The sequence below is a fragment of the Rhinolophus sinicus genome, chromosome 12, assembly GCF_057876585.1.
Source record: "Rhinolophus sinicus isolate RSI-liver-muscle chromosome 12, RSI-T2T, whole genome shotgun sequence".
Lineage (NCBI taxonomy): Eukaryota > Metazoa > Chordata > Mammalia > Chiroptera > Rhinolophidae > Rhinolophus > Rhinolophus sinicus.
Window position 1 is genome coordinate 832,442 of NC_142512.1, and position 19,822 is coordinate 852,263.

The 19,822-nt window shown below is 70.4% G+C and overlaps 7 pseudogenes; all 7 read right to left on the reverse strand.

The window, feature by feature from the left end:
* Positions 1-6,145: 6,145 nt before the first annotated feature.
* LOC148756214 (5S ribosomal RNA) lies at positions 6,146-6,265 on the reverse strand (annotated as a pseudogene).
* A 2,341-nt stretch (positions 6,266-8,606) lies between these two features.
* On the reverse strand, positions 8,607-8,726 carry LOC148756215 (5S ribosomal RNA; annotated as a pseudogene).
* Positions 8,727-10,774: 2,048 nt separating this feature from the next.
* On the reverse strand, positions 10,775-10,894 carry LOC148756216 (5S ribosomal RNA; annotated as a pseudogene).
* Positions 10,895-12,536: 1,642 nt separating this feature from the next.
* LOC148756217 (5S ribosomal RNA) lies at positions 12,537-12,656 on the reverse strand (annotated as a pseudogene).
* A 2,335-nt stretch (positions 12,657-14,991) lies between these two features.
* Positions 14,992-15,111, reverse strand: LOC148756218 (5S ribosomal RNA; annotated as a pseudogene).
* A 2,048-nt stretch (positions 15,112-17,159) lies between these two features.
* On the reverse strand, positions 17,160-17,279 carry LOC148756219 (5S ribosomal RNA; annotated as a pseudogene).
* Positions 17,280-18,876: 1,597 nt separating this feature from the next.
* LOC148756220 (5S ribosomal RNA) lies at positions 18,877-18,996 on the reverse strand (annotated as a pseudogene).
* Between the last annotated feature and the right edge of the window lie 826 nt (positions 18,997-19,822).

Sequence of the window (19,822 nt, forward strand, 5' to 3'; positions counted from 1 at the left end):
GTGTACCGGGGGAACGGGGGACCAGGGTCGGTCAGACCAGGGAACCAGGGGACGGGGGGACCGGGGGGACGTGTAGAACGGGGGACGCTGTGACTGGGGGACCAGGGGGATGGGGAGACGGGGAGAAGGGGAGACTAGGTGACGGGGGGACCAGGGGGAAGGGGAGACGGGAAGACGGGGAGACCGGGGGACGGTGTGACTTTGGGACCAGGGGTACGGGGAGACCGGTGGACCAGGGGACGGGGGGACTGGGAAAACGGGGGGACGGTGACACTGCGAGACCGGGGGACGGGGAGACCGGGGACGGGGGACGGGGAGACGGGGGGACCGGGGGACGGGGGGACAGGGAAATGGGGGGAAGGGAGACTGCGAGACCGGGGGACGGGGGCAACGGGGGGACGGGTAGACGGAGAGATGGGGAGACCGGGTGGACGGGGGGACGGGGGGACGGGGAGAAGGGGAGACCGGGGGCCAGGGGGACGGGGGGACGGGGAGAAGGCGAGACCGGTGGACGGGGGGATGGTGGGACGGGGAGACCGGTGGACGGGGGGACCGGGGGACCAGAGGACGGGTGGACCGGTGAGACGCGGGACCGGGGGGACTGGGGGACTGGGAGACCGTGGGACGGGGGGACGGGGGGGGGACCGTAGGACGGGGAGACCAGGGGATGGGGGGACGGGGGGGACGGGGGACGGGGGGACGTGCGGACGTGTGGACGGCGGACGGTGTGACCGGGGCGACGGTGGGACGGGGAGATGGGCAGACCGGGGGATGGGGGAACCAGAGGACGGGGAGACCGGGGGAACGGGGGACGGGGGGACCGGGGGGACGGGGAGACGAGGGGACGGGTAGACCGGGGGACGGGTAGGCCGGGGGAACGGGGGACTGAGGGAACGGGAGCACGTGGGACTGGGAGAACCGGGGACGGGGGGACGGAATGATGGGGGACCGGGGACCAAGAGAACGGGGAAAGGTGGGATGGGGGGACCGGGAGACCGCGGGACGATGAGACCGGGTTATGGGGGGATGGGTGGACGAGGAACTGGGGGACCGGGAGAACGGGTGATGGGGGCACAGGGGGACCGTGAGACCGGGGGACCGGGAGACCAGGGGAAAGGGGGACGTGGGGACCAGGAGACCGGGGGACCGGTAGACCGTGGAACCGGGAGACAGGGGACCGGGAGACGGGGCACCGGGGGACGGGGTCCAGGGGATGGGAGACTGGGGGGACGGGGGAACCGGGGGACGGGTGGACTGTGGGAATGGGGGACCGGGGGATGGGGTTCTTGGGGATCGGGAGAATGGGAGACGGGGGACCAGGGGACGGGGGGACTGAGGGACAGGGGGACGGGGGACCGGGGGACACGGGGACTGCGAGAATGGGGGACCAGGGGATGGGGGACCTGGGGATGTGGGGACCGGGAGACGGGGGACCGCTGGACAGGGGACCGGGGGAAGGGGGGACGGGAGACGGGGGACGAGGCGCCCGGGGGGTCGGGTGGACTGGGGCCAGGGGTACCGCGGTCAGGAGAACTGGGTGGACGGAGGGACCGGTGGGACGGGGGACTGAGGGGATGGTGGGACCGGGGGACAGGGAGACCGGGTGATGGGGGGACGTGGGGACCGGGAGAACGGGCGACCGGGAGACCGGGGAACGGGGGACGGGGGGACCGGGAGACTTGGGGACCGTGAGACGGGGGGGACGGGGGGACGGGGGGACCAGGGGATCAGGGGACCGAGAGACCGTGGGACGGGGGGACGGGGGACGGTAGACCTGGGGACCGTATGACAGGGGTACGGTGGGACTTGGAGACTGGGGGACCAGGGGACCGGGATACCGGGGGAAAGGGGTACCGGGAGACTGGGGGACCCTGAGACCCGGGGACGGGGTGTTGGGGGGACTGGGTGACCGGGGGAATGGAAGACCGGGGTACGGGGGGACGGGTGGATCGGGGGACCGGGGATGGGTGAAAGTGGGGACCGGGGAAGGGGGACCGGGGCCCGGGAGACTGGGAGACGGGGGGACTGGGGGAAATGGAGACTGGGGGATGGGGGGATGGGGGGACGGGGAGACCGGGGGACCAGGAGTACGGGAGACAGGTGGACGGGGGACCGGGGAACCTGTAGTCCAGGGGATGGGGGAAAGGGGGGACCGTGAGACCGAGGCACCAGGTGACCAGGGGACACGGAGACCAGGGCAACGGGAGATCGGGGGACAGGAGGACGGGGAGACGGGGTGACTGGGGGACCGGGAGACCAGGGGAGGGAGGAATGGGGGGACCGTGGGACCGGGGGACCGGGAGATTGGGGGACGGGGGGACGGGGGGACCGGAAGAACGAGGGACCGGGGAACCAGGAGACCAGGGGATGGGGGGAAGAGGGACCGGGAGACCGGGGGCCGGGGGAATGGGGGGAACGGGAGCATGTGGGAATGGGAGACTGGGGGACGGGGGGATAGGGGGACCCGGGAGACCGGGGGCCCGGGAAACAGGGGACCAGGAGACGGGGGACCGGATGACGGGGTACCGTAGGATGGGAGACGGGGGGACGGGGGGACGGGGCAACCGGGGCATGGGTGGACTGTGAGAATGGGGGACCGGGAGATGGGGGTCCTGGGGACGGGGGGACCGGGAGATGTGGTACCGATGGACGGGGGACCGGGGGAAGGGGTGACGGGGGGACCGTGAGACGGAGTGACTGGGAGACGGGGGGACCGGGGAACCGGAGGACGGGGGCACCGGGAGATATGGGGACCGGGGGATGGGGAGATGGGGTGTCAGGGGGACAGAGGGACTGGGGAACGGGGAGACCGGGGGGACGGGGGGACCGTGGAACCGGGAGACTGGCGGACTGGGGGGACTGGGGAATGAGGGGATGGGTGGACTAGTGGGCCGGGGGATGGGGGGATGGGGGTACGAGGCGACCGGGGGGTCGGGTGGACCAGGGCAAGGGGGACCGCGGACTGAGGGACCAGGTGGACGGAGGGACCTGGGGGACGGTGGGACTGAGGGGACGGGAGTACCGGGGGACCGGGATACCGGGGGACGGGGGTACGGGGGGACCAGGAGACCAGGAGACCGGGGGACGGGGGGACGGGGGGATCGGGAGACCGGGAGACCAAAGGACCGGGGAACAGGGGGATGGCGGGAACGGGGGACATGGTGACCGGTAGAACGTGGTATGGGGGGACGGGGAGACCGGGAGACCAGTGGACGTGGGGACGGGGAGACCAGCATAGGGGGACGGGGGTACGGGGGGACCGGGAGACAGGGGGACGGGGAGACCGAAGGACGTGGGGACGGGGGGACGGTGGGATCGGGGGACGGGGAGACCGGGGGATGGGGGGACCGGGAGATTGGGGGACCGGGAGACCGGGGGAGCGCCAGACCAGGAGACAGGGGGACGGGGGGACGGGGGGGACCGGGAACCTGAGGACCAGGAGACCGGTGGACGTGGCCACGGGGGGACCGGGAGCCCGGAGGACGGGGGGACGTGGGGACCAGGAGACCAGGGGACTGGGAGACAGGGGGAAGGGGACGGGGGGACTGGGGGACGGGGAGACCGGGGAAAGGGGGGACGGGGAGACCCGGGTACCAGGAGACCGGGGGAAGGGGGGACGGGGTACCGGGAGACCAGGAGATAGGGGGAAGGGGGGACGGGGGGACCGGGAAAGTGGGGGTCGGGGGGAAGGGGGGACGAGGGGACCGGGAGACAGGGGGATGGGGGAACGGGGGGACCGGGAGACCGGGGTACACTGGGACGGAAGTAAGGGGTAACCAGGGGACAGGGAGACCGGGAGACCTGGTAACGGGGGAATGGGGGAAGGGGGACCAGGTGACCGGGAGACTGGTGACGGGGGGACGGGGGAACGGGAGACCGGGGAACCGGGAGACCAAGGTCGGGGTACGGGGGGACCGGGAGACCGGGGGATCGGGGTACCGGGAGATCGCCGGACGGGGGGACGGGGGAACGGGGGACCGGGGGACCGGGGGCGGGGGGCGGGGTAACGGGATACCGGGGGATCGCGGGACTGGGAGACCGGGGGACCGAGAGACCGGGACAAAAGGGGACCGGGAGACCAGGGGACCGGGAAACCGGGGGAACGGGAGACCGGGGGACGGTGGGACAGTGGGACGGTGGGACCGGTGGACCGGGAGACCAAAGAATCAGGAGACTGGGTGACCGGGAGACCAGGGAATGGGGGTCGGGGGGACTGGGAGATCGGGGGAGGGGGGGACGGGGGGACCGGGAGACTGGGGGACTGGGGGACCGGGAGACCGGGGGACGGGTGACGGGGGGACCGGGAGACCGGGGGACCGTGTAACGATGGACAAGGGGACGGGAAGACCAGGAGACCGGGGTACGGGGTATGGGGGTACTGGGAGACCGAGGGACCGGGAGAATGGGGGACGGGGGGACGGGAGGAACGGGAGACCGGTAGACCGTAGTCGGGGAAAAGGGGGGACCGGGAGACCTGGGGATCGAGGACCGGGAGACCGGGTGACGGGGGTACGGGGGGACGCTGGGATGGTGGGACCATGGGACCGGGCGAACGGGAGACCAGGGGAAGGGAGGATGGGGGACCTGGAGTCCGGGGGCCTGGGGGACCGTGAGAACGGGGGACGGGGAGACCGGTAGACCGGGGGTCTAGGAGACCGGGGACGGGGGGACAGTGGGACCGGGAGACCGGGGGACGGGGGGACAGGGGGACCAGGGGACAGGGGTCAGGGGGATGGTGGCACGGTTGGACTGGGGCACCGGGGTACCGGGAGACCGGTGGACGAGTGGACCGGGAGACCGGGGGAATGGGAGACTGGGGAATGGGGGTATGGGGGAACCGGGGGACGAGGGGACGGGTGGACCGGGAGACCGTGGGATGCGGGGACGGGCTGATGGAGAGAACCAAGGACCGGGGGACAGGGAGACCGGGAGATGGGGGGACGGGGGAACCGGGAGACCGGTGGACGAGGGGGACGGGGGTAAGGGGGGACGGGGTAACGGGTGGACAGGAGGACGGCGGGACCTGGAGACCGAGGGACGGGGGATCAGGAGAAGGGGGGATGGCGGTACGTGGGGAGAGGGAGACCAGGGGACTGGGGTATGGGGGGACGGGGGAACCGGGGGACCGGGAGACAGGGGGTTGGGGGGACGGTGGGACCGGGAGACCAGGGGGACGTGGGAATGGGGTTTACCCACAACCGCACGCCCAAGGGTGGTGGAGGCTTGCACCAGCAGGCAACCCTGGGCTTGGGAGTTGTGGGAGGACCCCGCGGAGGCGACGTGGGCAGCTGTGGAGGAGGCAGCTGAGGCGGCGGCAGCGGGGGCAGCGGCAGCGGGAGAAGCGGCGGAGGCAAGGGAGGGTGGGGAGGTAGGCGATGGCAACCGAAAGGATGGCGCCAGGGCGGCGATGGCGGCGGCGACAATGGGGGCTTTGACGGTGGGCGCTGGGGCAAGTGGGGGGCGATGGCGGCGGCGGGGGCGGGGGAGGGGGAGATGGCGGTGCAGGAGGCGGGGAGAGCAGAGGAGGGAGATTGAGGGAGTGCGGCAATGGCGGCGGCGGGGGCGGGGGTGGGGAAGAGGGCAGCACTGGCGGCGGGGATGGGGAGGCGGTGCTGGCGGCCGAGGGGGGGAGAGCAGAGGAGGGAGTTTGAGGGAGTACGGCGATGGCGGAAGCGGGGGCGGGGAGGGGGCGAGGGCAGCGCTGGCGGAGGGGGTGGGGAGCGCGGTGATCGCGGCAGCGGCGGCGGGAGAAGCGGGGGCTGATCGTGAGCAGCGATGGCGGTGGCGAGGGCGGGGGCAGGGGTGAGGTCAGCGCTGGAGGGGGGTGTGGGGAGCGCGGTGATGGCGGCGGATTTGGCGGTGGCGGCGGGGGCGAGGGCAGCGCTGTTGGCGGTGGCGGCGATCGAAGGTCGGCGAAGGGATCGGGATGACAGCCTCCGGGACTGAAGAGGACTAAGAAGAGGGTGTGCGGGGGAGCCCTGGCCGACGGGCCTGGTGTGCGGCCGGGGCTGCCAGCTTGTAGTGCCTGGCGGCTAACCCTCTGCTGGTCAGGGGGACCTTCAGCTGGCTGGGCGGCTGCAGAGAGGCAAGGGGCGGCAGGGGTTCGGAGGGAGCCACGCCGGGGCCGCGGCGCAAAAGGAGAGGCGAGCAAAAGCCTGCAGCTATTCCCAGGCGGTCTCCCATCCAAGTACTAACCAGGCCCCTCCCTGCTTAGCTCCCGAGATCAGACGAGATCTGGCGCGTGCAGGGTGGTGTGGCCTTAGGCGCTGGGACCCGGCTCCCGGCACTCCAAGAGCCTGCTCCCGACCTGCTTCTGACCTGCTTCTGAGCGCACGCCATGCTGCTGGGCCGCTCGGGTGGCGAGCATGTCTGCCCGAGCGCCTCCCGCCAGCTCCCCGCCTCCTCCAGACGCCGCTGGTGTGGGCGACGGGCTCCTCCTGGCCCGCAGCGAGGCCCCTTCGCGCCCCCCAGTGGCTCTAACGGGCCTCTGTCACTTCCCTGACTGTGACATATGTCTGGGCGCCCTGGCATCCTGGGCCTCCCCAGGCCCCGAAGGGCTTTTACCCCGCCCCCCTACCCCAACCCCTCTCATCTCCCCCCAGCCCCACAACCGCACACCCCCCTTGCTGCTGTGCTGTCCCCACCTCTCAGGGCCACCGAGGGGGTCGCAGGGTCCTCTCAGTCCCCTCCACCCTAGGGACGTGCAACCCAGGCCCTGGCCCTGGCCGGCCCCACCCACTGGCCCAAAGCCAGGGAGAGCCACCCGCCACCAGGGGGCAGCACCTCCAGTCTGCCGCCACCCTTCCTCACACAGCCTTCTTTCTGGGTTCTCGCCCCTCGTCAGCGACCGGCGTCCCGCCCGATCACTGTTCACTTCACTGGCTACACGTCACCTCTCCTGACCCAGGGAGGTGAGAGAGAGGATGAGAGAAGGCCAGAGACGGAGCAAGAGAGAGGCGGAGAGAGACAGACGGGGACTGTGGGGACAGACTCGCAGAGAGCACTCTCCAGGCTCTGGGCCTCGCGTGGAGGGGTGCTGCGTGCGGGCTGCATGGATATCAGCTGTGACCGCTTGGCCATCAGCTGTTGCCAGTTGGCCATTGGCCACCGGCAGAGCTGCGGTGGCCAAGCTAGGAAGCGCGGATTGTGGACTGCAAATTGCAGAGGGGCGCGGACTGCAGTTGGCCGGCTTGGTGGGTCGGTAGGTTGGTGGGTCTGTTGGTTGGCAGAGAATCGGCCGGCAGGCTGGGGATCGGGCGGCTCCGGCTTGCCGAGTCTCCAAGCCAGCCGCCCGTGAGACATGGTGCTATGAGCCCCCTATCCGTGGTCTGTTGGTGTTCCCTCTTGGCCTCGCCAAATCCTGCATTCTTGTGCGGGCAGAGGGGCTAGAGTCCCCGCAGGACAGGGACAGACAGACAGAACGGGAGGAGGAGTAAGAGGGAGCGAGATGGAAATATGCTCGTATATGTACATGTATGTATCTAGACATACAGAGAGACATGGACAGAGACAGAGAAAGAGGGGGCTGGCACGCGGGGAGAGAGTTCCTGAGCCAGAGCCAGAGCCCAACAGGCACGTCACAGAGCCCGACGGATATGGGGTGGGGGAGGGTGTGAGGGACGCACAGGCGGGCACACGGACTGTTACAGACGCACTGAGGCTGTGTTGAAGTGGCAGCTCCTCCACCGGAGTGTGGTCGTGCCCGGGGCTGGGCTCCGCTAAGGAGGCATTGCCCTGGCGTTGGCAGTCACCATTGAAGCCTCCGGGGCGGGCCGCCAGGGTCTCCGGAGGGCCTGTGGTCTCTGAGCCCCGCCCAGGCACCCGCCCGCGGGAGGAGAGTGGCAGCCCCCAGGCACCCTGGTTGTGAGGGTTGTGCGCCTGCGTGCCTGCTCTGCCCTTGTGGTGGTCTCCCCCGGAGTCGATGGCGCGTGGTGTGTTGGGGTGCTGCTCCCGCCGTCCCCTGGTTTGTCCCGGCTCTTTGTGCCCTGTGTTTCAGGGACACCGTGGCCGGCGGGAAGGGAGGGCTCCTGGCTCTTGTGGGAGACGGGAGGGGCGCGCGGGGGTGTGGGGCGAGGTGCCTGCCAGCGGAGACAGAAGACTCCGGTGGGGCGGGGCGGGTGGGCGTCCCGTTTGCCCGAGGACACGCCGATCCTGTGTGTCGGGTCCCGGGGGCAGGCGCAGGGATGGGCGTGCCCTGGGCTCGGGCCGAGGTGCAAAGCACCGGCACGTCCTGGGATGGAGAGAGCCTGGTGGAGGCCTGCGCCGGCAGGCAGCCCTGGGCTTGGGCGTTGGGGGTTGCGGCGGCGGCAGGGTCGGGGAGCGAGAGGGAGCCCTGCGATGGCGGTGGCGGCGGCGGCGGCGACCGAGACGCGGCTGACTGCTGCAGGCTGACGGCCTGCCTCGGCGAAGAGCACTAAGAAGAGGGAGTGGGGGGGAGCCCTGGCCGACAGGCCTGGTGTGCGGCCGGGGATGCGAGCTTGTAGTGCTGGGCGACTGACCCTCCTCTGGCCAGGGGGACCTTCGGCTGCCTGGGCGGCTGCAGAGGGGCAAAGGGCGGCAGGGGTTCGGAGGGAGCCACGCCGGGGCGGCGGCGCAAAAGGAGAGGCGAGCAAAAGCCTGCAGCTATTCCCAGGCGGTCTCCCATCCAAGTACTAACCAGGCCCCTCCCTGCTTAGCTCCCGAGATCAGAGGAGATCGGGCGCGTTCAGGGTGGTATGGCCGTAGACGCTGGGACCCGGCTCCCCGCGCCCCAAGAGCCTGCTCCCGGCCTGCCTCTGACCGCGCGCCGTGCTGCTGGGCCGCTAGGGTGGCGAGCACGTCTGCCTGAGCGCCTGCCGCCCGCTCCCCGCCTCCTCCGGACGCCGCTGGTGTGGGCGACGGGCTACTCCTGGCCCGCAGCGAGGCCCCTTCGCGCCCCCCAGTGGCTCCACGGGCCTCTGTCACTTCCCTGACTGTGACATATGTCTGGGCGCCCTGGCATCCTGGGCCTCCCCAGGCCCCGAAGGGCTTTCACCCCGCCCCCCTACCCCAACCCCTCTCATCTCCCCCCAGCCCCACAACCGCACACCCCCCTTGCTGCTGTGCTGTCCCCACCTCTCAGGGCCACCGAGGGGGTCGCAGGGTCCTCTCAGTCCCCTCCGGCCCTAGGGACGTGCAACCCAGGCCCTGGCCCTGACCGGACCCATCCACAGGCCCAAAGCCAGGGAGAGCCACCCGCGCCACCAGGGTGCAGCATCTCCAGTCTGCAGCCACCCTTCGTCACAAGCCTTCAGTCTGGGCCCTGGAACCCTCGTCAGCGACCGGAGCCCCGCCCGATGTCCGGTCCCTTCACTGTCTACACGTCACCTCTCCTGACCCAGGGAGGTGAGAGAGAGGATGAGAGAAGGCCAGAGACGGAGCAAGAGAGAGGCGGAGAGAGACAGACGGGGACTGTGGGGACAGACTCGCAGAGAGCACTCTCCAGGCTCTGGGCCTCGCGTGGAGGGGTGCTGCTTGGGGGCTGCATGGTCATCAGCTGTGACCGCTTGGCCATCAGCTGTTGCCAGTTGGCCACTGGCCACCGGAGGAGCTGCGGTGGCCAAGCTAGGAAGCGCGGATGGTGGACTGCAAATTGCAGAGGGGCGCGGATTGCAGTGGGCCCGCTTGGCGGGTCGACGGGCGGTGTGTCGGTGGGTTGGCAGAGAAGCGGCCGACAGGTTGGGGATCGGGCGGCTCCGGCTTGCCGTGTCTCCGAGCCAGCCGCCCGTGAGACATAGTGCTATGAGCCCCCTATCCGTGGCTCTGTTGGTGTTCCCTCTTGGCCTCGCCATATCCTGCGTTCTTGTGCGGGCAGAGGGACTAGAGTCCCCGCAGGACAGGGACCGACAGAGAGAACGGGAGGAGGAGAAAGAGGGAGCGAGATCGAAATATACACCTATATGTACCTGTATGTACCTAGACATACAGAGAGACATGGACAGAGACAGAGAAAGAGGGGGCTGGCACGCGGGGAGAGAGCTCCTGAGCCAGAGCCAGAGCCCAACAGGCACGTCACAGAGCCAGAGAGACATGGGGTGGGGGAGGGGGGAGGGACGCACAAGCGGGCACACGGACTGGGACAGACGCACTGACGCTGCTTTGAAGTGGCAGCTTCTCAACCGAAGTGTGGTCATGCCCGTGGCTGGGCTCCACTAAGGAGGCAGTGCCCGGGCATTGAAAGTCACCCTTGAAGCCCCCGGGCCGGGCGGGAGGGCCAGTGGGCTCCGAGCCCCGCCCAGGAACCCCCCGCCCCGCGGGAGGAGAGTGGCAGCCCACAGGCACCCTGGTTGAGAGTGTTGTGTGCCTGCGTGCCTGCACTTCCCCTTGTGGTGGTCTCTCCTGGAGTCCGAGGGCGTGCGGTGTGTTGGGGTGCTGCTCCCTCAGTCCCCTGCTTTGTCCCGGCTCTTTGTACCCTGTGTGTTGGGGCCACTGCGGGAAGGGAGGGTTCCTGGCTCTTGTGGGCGATGGGAGGGGGCGCGCGGGGGTGTGGGGAGAGGTGCCTGCCGGCGGAGACACAGGCTCGGCTAACTGCTGCTGGCTGACTGCCTGCCTCAGCGAAGAGGACTAAGAAGAGGGTGTGGGGGTGAGCCCTGGCCGACGGGCCTGGTGTGCGGCCGGGGCTGCCAGCTTGTAGCGCCGGGTGGCTGACCGGCCTCTGGCCAGGGGGAACTTCGGCTGGATGGGCGGCTGCAGAGGGGCAAGGGGCGGCAGGGGTTCGGAGGGAGCCACGCAGGGGCGGCGGCGCAAAAGGAGAGGCGAGCAAAAGCCTACAGGTATTCCCAGGCGGTCTCCCATCCAAGCACTAACCAGGCCCCTCCCTGCTTAGCTCCCGAGATCAGAGGAGATCGGGCGCGTTCAGGGTGGTATGGCCATAGACGATGGGACTCGGCTCCCCGCGCCCCAAGAGCCTGCTCCCGGCCTGCCTCGTGAGCGCCCGCCATGCAGATGCGCGGCTCCGGTGGCGAGCATCGACCTGCTGGCCGGCTCTGCCAGCACCGCGTCCCCCCCCCCCCCAGTCCGGCTCCCCGCCTCTTCCGAATGCCCCTGGCGTGGGCGGCGGGCTACTCCTGGCCGGCAGCGAGGCCCCTTCGCGCCACCCGAGGCTCCATGGGACACTGCCACTTCCCTGATGGTGCCAGAAGTCGTGGAACTCTGGCATCCTGGGACTCCCCGGACCCAGACCGCCATACACCCCGCCCCCCTACCGCCACCAGGTTTACCAACAACCGCACCCCCAAGGCTGGGGGAGGCCTGCACCAGCAGGCAACCCTGGGCTTGGGAGTTGTGGGAGGACCCCGCGGCGGCGGCTTGGGCGGCTGCGGAGGGGGGGGGCTGCGGCGGCGGCGGCGGCGGCGGCGGCGGCGGCGGCGGCGGCAGCAGCGGCGGCGGGGGACGCGGCGGAGGCGAGGGAGGGTGGGGAGGTAGGCGATGGCAACCGCGAGGATGGCGCCAGGGCGGCGATGGCGGTGGCGACAATGGGGGCTTTGACGGTGGGCGCTGGGGCACGGGGGTAGATGGCGGCGGCCGCGGCGTCGGCGGCGGCGGCGGGGGCGGAGGAGGCCGGGAGAGCAGAGGCGGGAGATTGAGGGAGTATGGCGATGGTGGCGGCGGCGGGCCTGGGGCGGGGGCGGGGGAGATGGCGGTGCAGGAGGCGGGGAGAGCAGAGGAGGGAGATTGAGGGAGTGCTGCAATGGCGGCAGCGGGGGCGGGGGTGGGGAAGAGGGCAGCACTGGCGGCGGGGGTGGGGAGCGCGGTGCTGGCGGCCGAGGGGGGGAGAGCAGAGGAGGGAGATTGAGGGAGTGCGGCGATGGCGGCAGCGGGGGCGGGGAGGGGGCGAGGGCAGCGCTGGCGGAGGGGGTGGGGAGCGCGGTGATCGCGGCGGCGGCGGCGGGAGAAGCGGGGGCTGATCGCGAGCAGCGATGGCGGCGGCGATGGCGGCGGCGGGGGGGGGGGGGCGGCGGCAGGGGCGGCGGCGGCTGCGCGGGAGGGTTGCGAGGTCGGCGATGGAGGCGGCGGCAGCGTTGGGGGCTGTGTCGACGGGCGCTGGGCGCGGGTAGGGTTGGCGCCGGCGGCGGCGGTAGCGGGGAAGAGGGCGGTGCTGGCGGCGGAGGAGGGGAGAGCAGAGGCGGGAGATTGAAGCAGTACAGCGATGGCGGTGGCGAGGGCGGGGGCAGGGGTGAGGTCAGCGCTGGAGGGGGGTGTGGAGATCGCGGTGATGGCGGCGGATTAGGCGGTGGCGGCGGGGGCGAGGGCAGCGCTGTTGGCGGTGGCGGCGATCGAAGGTCGGCGAAGGGATCGGGATGACAGCCTCCGGGACTGAAGAGGACTGAGAAGAGGGTGTGCGGGGGAGCCCTGGCCGACGGGCCTGGTGTGCGGCCGGGGCTGCCAGCTTGTAGTGCCTGGCGGCTAACCCTCTGCTGGTCAGGGGGACCTTCGGCTGGCTGGGCGGCTGCAGAGAGGCAAGGGGCGGCAGGGGTTCGGAGGGAGCCACGCCGGGGCCGCGGCGCAAAAGGAGAGGCGAGCAAAAGCCTGCAGCTATTCCCAGGCGGTCTCCCATCCAAGTACTAACCAGGCCCCTCCCTGCTTAGCTCCCGAGATCAGACGAGATCTGGCGCGTGCAGGGTGGTGTGGCCTTAGGCGCTGGGACCCGGCTCCCGGCACTCCAAGAGCCTGCTCCCGACCTGCTTCTGACCTGCTTCTGAGCGCACGCCATGCTGCTGGGCCGCTCGGGTGGCGAGCATGTCTGCCCGAGCGCCTCCCGCCAGCTCCCCGCCTCCTCCAGACGCCGCTGGTGTGGGCGACGGGCTCCTCCTGGCCCGCAGCGAGGCCCCTTCGCGCCCCCCAGTGGCTCTAACGGGCCTCTGTCACTTCCCTGACTGTGACATATGTCTGGGCGCCCTGGCATCCTGGGCCTCCCCAGGCCCCGAAGGGCTTTTACCCCGCCCCCCTACCCCAACCCCTCTCATCTCCCCCCAGCCCCACAACCGCACACCCCCCTTGCTGCTGTGCTGTCCCCACCTCTCAGGGCCACCGAGGGGGTCGCAGGGTCCTCTCAGTCCCCTCCACCCTAGGGACGTGCAACCCAGGCCCTGGCCGGCCCCACCCACTGGCCCAAAGCCAGGGAGAGCCACCCGCCACCAGGGGGCAGCACCTCCAGTCTGCCGCCACCCTTCCTCACACAGCCTTCTTTCTGGGTTCTCGCCCCTCGTCAGCGACCGGCGTCCCGCCCGATCACTGTTCACTTCACTGGCTACACGTCACCTCTCCTGACCCAGGGAGGTGAGAGAGAGGATGAGAGAAGGCCAGAGACGGAGCAAGAGAGAGGCGGAGAGAGACAGACGGGGACTGTGGGGACAGACTCGCAGAGAGCACTCTCCAGGCTCTGGGCCTCGCGTGGAGGGGTGCTGCGTGCGGGCTGCATGGATATCAGCTGTGACCGCTTGGCCATCAGCTGTTGCCAGTTGGCCATTGGCCACCGGCAGAGCTGCGGTGGCCAAGCTAGGAAGCGCGGATTGTGGACTGCAAATTGCAGAGGGGCGCGGACTGCAGTTGGCCGGCTTGGTGGGTCGGTAGGTTGGTGGGTCTGTTGGTTGGCAGAGAATCGGCCGGCAGGCTGGGGATCGGGCGGCTCCGGCTTGCCGAGTCTCCAAGCCAGCCGCCCGTGAGACATGGTGCTATGAGCCCCCTATCCGTGGTCTGTTGGTGTTCCCTCTTGGCCTCGCCAAATCCTGCATTCTTGTGCGGGCAGAGGGGCTAGAGTCCCCGCAGGACAGGGACAGACAGACAGAACGGGAGGAGGAGTAAGAGGGAGCGAGATGGAAATATGCTCGTATATGTACATGTATGTATCTAGACATACAGAGAGACATGGACAGAGACAGAGAAAGAGGGGGCTGGCACGCGGGGAGAGAGTTCCTGAGCCAGAGCCAGAGCCCAACAGGCACGTCACAGAGCCCGACGGATATGGGGTGGGGGAGGGTGTGAGGGACGCACAGGCGGGCACACGGACTGTTACAGACGCACTGAGGCTGTGTTGAAGTGGCAGCTCCTCCACCGGAGTGTGGTCGTGCCCGGGGCTGGGCTCCGCTAAGGAGGCATTGCCCTGGCGTTGGCAGTCACCATTGAAGCCTCCGGGGCGGGCCGCCAGGGTCTCCGGAGGGCCTGTGGTCTCTGAGCCCCGCCCAGGCACCCGCCCGCGGGAGGAGAGTGGCAGCCCCCAGGCACCCTGGTTGTGAGGGTTGTGCGCCTGCGTGCCTGCTCTGCCCTTGTGGTGGTCTCCCCCGGAGTCGATGGCGCGTGGTGTGTTGGGGTGCTGCTCCCGCCGTCCCCTGGTTTGTCCCGGCTCTTTGTGCCCTGTGTTTCAGGGACACCGTGGCCGGCGGGAAGGGAGGGCTCCTGGCTCTTGTGGGAGACGGGAGGGGCGCGCGGGGGTGTGGGGCGAGGTGCCTGCCAGCGGAGACAGAAGACTCCGGTGGGGCGGGGCGGGTGGGCGTCCCGTTTGCCCGAGGACACGCCGATCCTGTGTGTCGGGTCCCGGGGGCAGGCGCAGGGATGGGCGTGCCCTGGGCTCGGGCCGAGGTGCAAAGCACCGGCACGTCCTGGGATGGAGAGAGCCTGGTGGAGGCCTGCGCCGGCAGGCAGCCCTGGGCTTGGGCGTTGGGGGTTGCGGCGGCGGCAGGGTCGGGGAGCGAGAGGGAGCCCTGCGATGGCGGTGGCGGCGGCGGCGGCGACCGAGACGCGGCTGACTGCTGCAGGCTGACGGCCTGCCTCGGCGAAGAGCACTAAGAAGAGGGAGTGGGGGGGAGCCCTGGCCGACAGGCCTGGTGTGCGGCCGGGGATGCGAGCTTGTAGTGCCGGGCGACTGACCCTCCTCTGGCCAGGGGGACCTTCGGCTGCCTGGGCGGCTGCAGAGGGGCAAAGGGCGGCAGGGGTTCGGAGGGAGCCACGCCGGGGCGGCGGCGCAAAAGGAGAGGCGAGCAAAAGCCTGCAGCTATTCCCAGGCGGTCTCCCATCCAAGTACTAACCAGGCCCCTCCCTGCTTAGCTCCCGAGATCAGAGGAGATCGGGCGCGTTCAGGGTGGTATGGCCGTAGACGCTGGGACCCGGCTCCCCGCGCCCCAAGAGCCTGCTCCCGGCCTGCCTCTGACCGCGCGCCGTGCTGCTGGGCCGCTAGGGTGGCGAGCACGTCTGCCTGAGCGCCTGCCGCCCGCTCCCCGCCTCCTCCGGACGCCGCTGGTGTGGGCGACGGGCTACTCCTGGCCCGCAGCGAGGCCCCTTCGCGCCCCCCAGTGGCTCCACGGGCCTCTGTCACTTCCCTGACTGTGACATATGTCTGGGCGCCCTGGCATCCTGGGCCTCCCCAGGCCCCGAAGGGCTTTCACCCCGCCCCCCTACCCCAACCCCTCTCATCTCCCCCCAGCCCCACAACCGCACACCCCCCTTGCTGCTGTGCTGTCCCCACCTCTCAGGGCCACCGAGGGGGTCGCAGGGTCCTCTCAGTCCCCTCCGGCCCTAGGGACGTGCAACCCAGGCCCTGGCCCTGACCGGACCCATCCACAGGCCCAAAGCCAGGGAGAGCCACCCGCGCCACCAGGGTGCAGCATCTCCAGTCTGCAGCCACCCTTCGTCACAAGCCTTCAGTCTGGGCCCTGGAACCCTCGTCAGCGACCGGAGCCCCGCCCGATGTCCGGTCCCTTCACTGTCTACACGTCACCTCTCCTGACCCAGGGAGGTGAGAGAGAGGATGAGAGAAGGCCAGAGACGGAGCAAGAGAGAGGCGGAGAGAGACAGACGGGGACTGTGGGGACAGACTCGCAGAGAGCACTCTCCAGGCTCTGGGCCTCGCGTGGAGGGGTGCTGCTTGGGGGCTGCATGGTCATCAGCTGTGACCGCTTGGCCATCAGCTGTTGCCAGTTGGCCACTGGCCACCGGAGGAGCTGCGGTGGCCAAGCTAGGAAGCGCGGATGGTGGACTGCAAATTGCAGAGGGGCGCGGATTGCAGTGGGCCCGCTTGGCGGGTCGACGGGCGGTGTGTCGGTGGGTTGGCAGAGAAGCGGCCGACAGGTTGGGGATCGGGCGGCTCCGGCTTGCCGTGTCTCCGAGCCAGCCGCCCGTGAGACATAGTGCTATGAGCCCCCTATCCGTGGCTCTGTTGGTGTTCCCTCTTGGCCTCGCCATATCCTGCGTTCTTGTGCGGGCAGAGGGACTAGAGTCCCCGCAGGACAGGGACCGACAGAGAGAACGGGAGGAGGAGAAAGAGGGAGCGAGATCGAAATATACACCTATATGTACCTGTATGTACCTAGACATACAGAGAGACATGGACAGAGACAGAGAAAGAGGGGGCTGGCACGCGGGGAGAGAGCTCCTGAGCCAGAGCCAGAGCCCAACAGGCACGTCACAGAGCCAGAGAGACATGGGGTGGGGGAGGGGGGAGGGACGCACAAGCGGGCACACGGACTGGGACAGACGCACTGACGCTGCTTTGAAGTGGCAGCTTCTCAACCGAAGTGTGGTCATGCCCGTGGCTGGGCTCCACTAAGGAGGCAGTGCCCGGGCATTGAAAGTCACCCTTGAAGCCCCCGGGCCGGGCGGGAGGGCCAGTGGGCTCCGAGCCCCGCCCAGGAACCCCCCGCCCCGCGGGAGGAGAGTGGCAGCCCACAGGCACCCTGGTTGAGAGTGTTGTGTGCCTGCGTGCCTGCACTTCCCCTTGTGGTGGTCTCTCCTGGAGTCCGAGGGCGTGCGGTGTGTTGGGGTGCTGCTCCCTCAGTCCCCTGCTTTGTCCCGGCTCTTTGTACCCTGTGTGTTGGGGCCACTGCGGGAAGGGAGGGTTCCTGGCTCTTGAGGGCGATGGGAGGGGGCGCGCGGGGGTGTGGGGAGAGGTGCCTGCCGGCGGAGACACAGGCTCGGCTAACTGCTGCTGGCTGACTGCCTGCCTCAGCGAAGAGGACTAAGAAGAGGGTGTGGGGGTGAGCCCTGGCCGACGGGCCTGGTGTGCGGCCGGGGCTGCCAGCTTGTAGCGCCGGGTGGCTGACCGGCCTCTGGCCAGTGGGACCTTCGGCTGGATGGGCGGCTGCAGAGGGGCAAGGGGCGGCAGGGGTTCGGAGGGAGCCACGCAGGGGCGGCGGCGCAAAAGGAGAGGCGAGCAAAAGCCTACAGGTATTCCCAGGCGGTCTCCCATCCAAGCACTAACCAGGCCCCTCCCTGCTTAGCTCCCGAGATCAGAGGAGATCGGGCGCGTTCAGGGTGGTATGGCCATAGACGATGGGACTCGGCTCCCCGCGCCCCAAGAGCCTGCTCCCGGCCTGCCTCGTGAGCGCCCGCCATGCAGATGCGCGGCTCCGGTGGCGAGCATCGACCTGCTGGCCGGCTCTGCCAGCACCGCGTCCCCCCCCCCCCAGTCCGGCTCCCCGCCTCTTCCGAATGCCCCTGGCGTGGGCGGCGGGCTACTCCTGGCCGGCAGCGAGGCCCCTTCGCGCCACCCGAGGCTCCATGGGACACTGCCACTTCCCTGATGGTGCCAGAAGTCGTGGAACTCTGGCATCCTGGGACTCCCCGGACCCAGACCGCCATACACCCCGCCCCCCTACCGCCACCAGGTTTACCAACAACCGCACCCCCAAGGCTGGGGGAGGCCTGCACCAGCAGGCAACCCTGGGCTTGGGAGTTGTGGGAGGACCCCGCGGCGGCGGCTTGGGCGGCTGCGGAGGGGGGGGGCTGCGGCGGCGGCGGCGGCGGCGGCGGCGGCGGCAGCAGCGGCGGCGGGGGACGCGGCGGAGGCGAGGGAGGGTGGGGAGGTAGGCGATGGCAACCGCGAGGATGGCGCCAGGGCGGCGATGGCGGTGGCGACAATGGGGGCTTTGACGGTGGGCGCTGGGGCACGGGGGTCGATGGCGGCGGCGGCGGCGGCGGCGGCGGCGGAGGAGGCCGGGAGAGCAGAGGCGGGAGATTGAGGGAGTATGGCGATGGTGGCGGCGGCGGGCCTGGGGCGGGGGCGGGGGAGATGGCGGTGCAGGAGGCGGGGAGAGCAGAGGAGGGAGATTGAGGGAGTGCGGCAATGGCGGCAGCGGGGGCGGGGGTGGGGAAGAGGGCAGCACTGGCGGCGGGGGTGGGGAGCGCGGTGCTGGCGGCCGAGGGGGGGAGAGCAGAGGAGGGAGTTTGAGGGAGTACGGCGATGGCGGCAGCGGGGGCGGGGAGGGGGCGAGGGCAGCGCTGGCGGAGGGGGTGGGGAGCGCGGTGATCGCGGCGGCGGCGGCGGGAGAAGCGGGGGCTGATCGCGAGCAGCGATGGCGGCGGCGGCGGCGGCGGCGTCGGCTGCGGCGCGGGAGGGTTGCGAGGTCGGCGATGGAGGCGGCGGCAGCGTTGGGGGCTGTGTCGGCGGGCGCTGGGCGCGGGGAGGGTTGGCGCCGGCGGCGGCGGTAGCGGGGAAGAGGGCGGTGCTGGCGGCGGAGGAGGGGAGAGCAGAGGCGGGAGATTGAAGCAGTACAGCCATGGCGGTGGCGAGGGCGGGGGCAGGGGTGAGGTCAGCGCTGGAGGGGGGTGTGGGGAGCGCGGTGATGGCGGCGGATTAGGCGGTGGCGGCGGGGGCGAGGGCAGCGCTGTTGGCGGTGGCGGCGATCGAAGGTCGGCGAAGGGATCGAGATGACAGCCTCCGGGACTGAAGAGGACTGAGAAGAGGGTGTGCGGGGGAGCCCTGGCCGACGGGCCTGGTGTGCGGCCGGGGCTGCCAGCTTGTAGTGCCTGGCGGCTAACCCTCTGCTGGTCAGGGGGGCCTTCGGCTGGCTGGGCGGCTGCAGAGAGGCAAGGGGCGGCAGGGGTTCGGAGGGAGCCACGCCGGGGCCGCGGCGCAAAAGGAGAGGCGAGCAAAAGCCTGCAGCTATTCCCAGGCGGTCTCCCATCCAAGTACTAACCAGGCCCCTCCCTGCTTAGCTCCCGAGATCAGACGAGATCTGGCGCGTGCAGGGTGGTGTGGCCTTAGGCGCTGGGACCCGGCTCCCGGCACTCCAAGAGCCTGCTCCCGACCTGCTTCTGAGCGCACTCCATGCTGCTGGGCCGCTCGGGTGGCGAGCATGTCTGCCCGAGCGCCTCCCGCCAGCTCCCCGCCTCCTCCAGACGCCGCTGGTGTGGGCGACGGGCTCCTCCTGGCCCGCAGCGAGGCCCCTTCGCGCCCCCCAGTGGCTCTAACGGGCCTCTGTCACTTCCCTGACTGTGACATATGTCTGGGCGCCCTGGCATCCTGGGCCTCCCCAGGCCCCGAAGGGCTTTTACCCCGCCCCCCTACCCCAACCCCTCTCATCTCCCCCCAGCCCCACAACCGCACACCCCCCTTGCTGCTGTGCTGTCCCCACCTCTCAGGGCCACCGAGGGGGTCGCAGGGTCCTCTCAGTCCCCTCCACCCTAGGGACGTGCAACCCAGGCCCTGGCCCTGGCCGGCCCCACCCACTGGCCCAAAGCCAGGGAGAGCCACCCGCCACCAGGGGGCAGCACCTCCAGTCTGCCGCCACCCTTCCTCACACAGCCTTCTTTCTGGGTTCTCGCCCCTCGTCAGCGACCGGCGTCCCGCCCGATCACTGTTCACTTCACTGGCTACACGTCACCTCTCCTGACCCAGGGAGGTGAGAGAGAGGATGAGAGAAGGCCAGAGACGGAGCAAGAGAGAGGCGGAGAGAGACAGACGGGGACTGTGGGGACAGACTCGCAGAGAGCACTCTCCAGGCTCTGGGCCTCGCGTGGAGGGGTGCTGCGTGCGGGCTGCATGGATATCAGCTGTGACCGCTTGGCCATCAGCTGTTGCCAGTTGGCCATT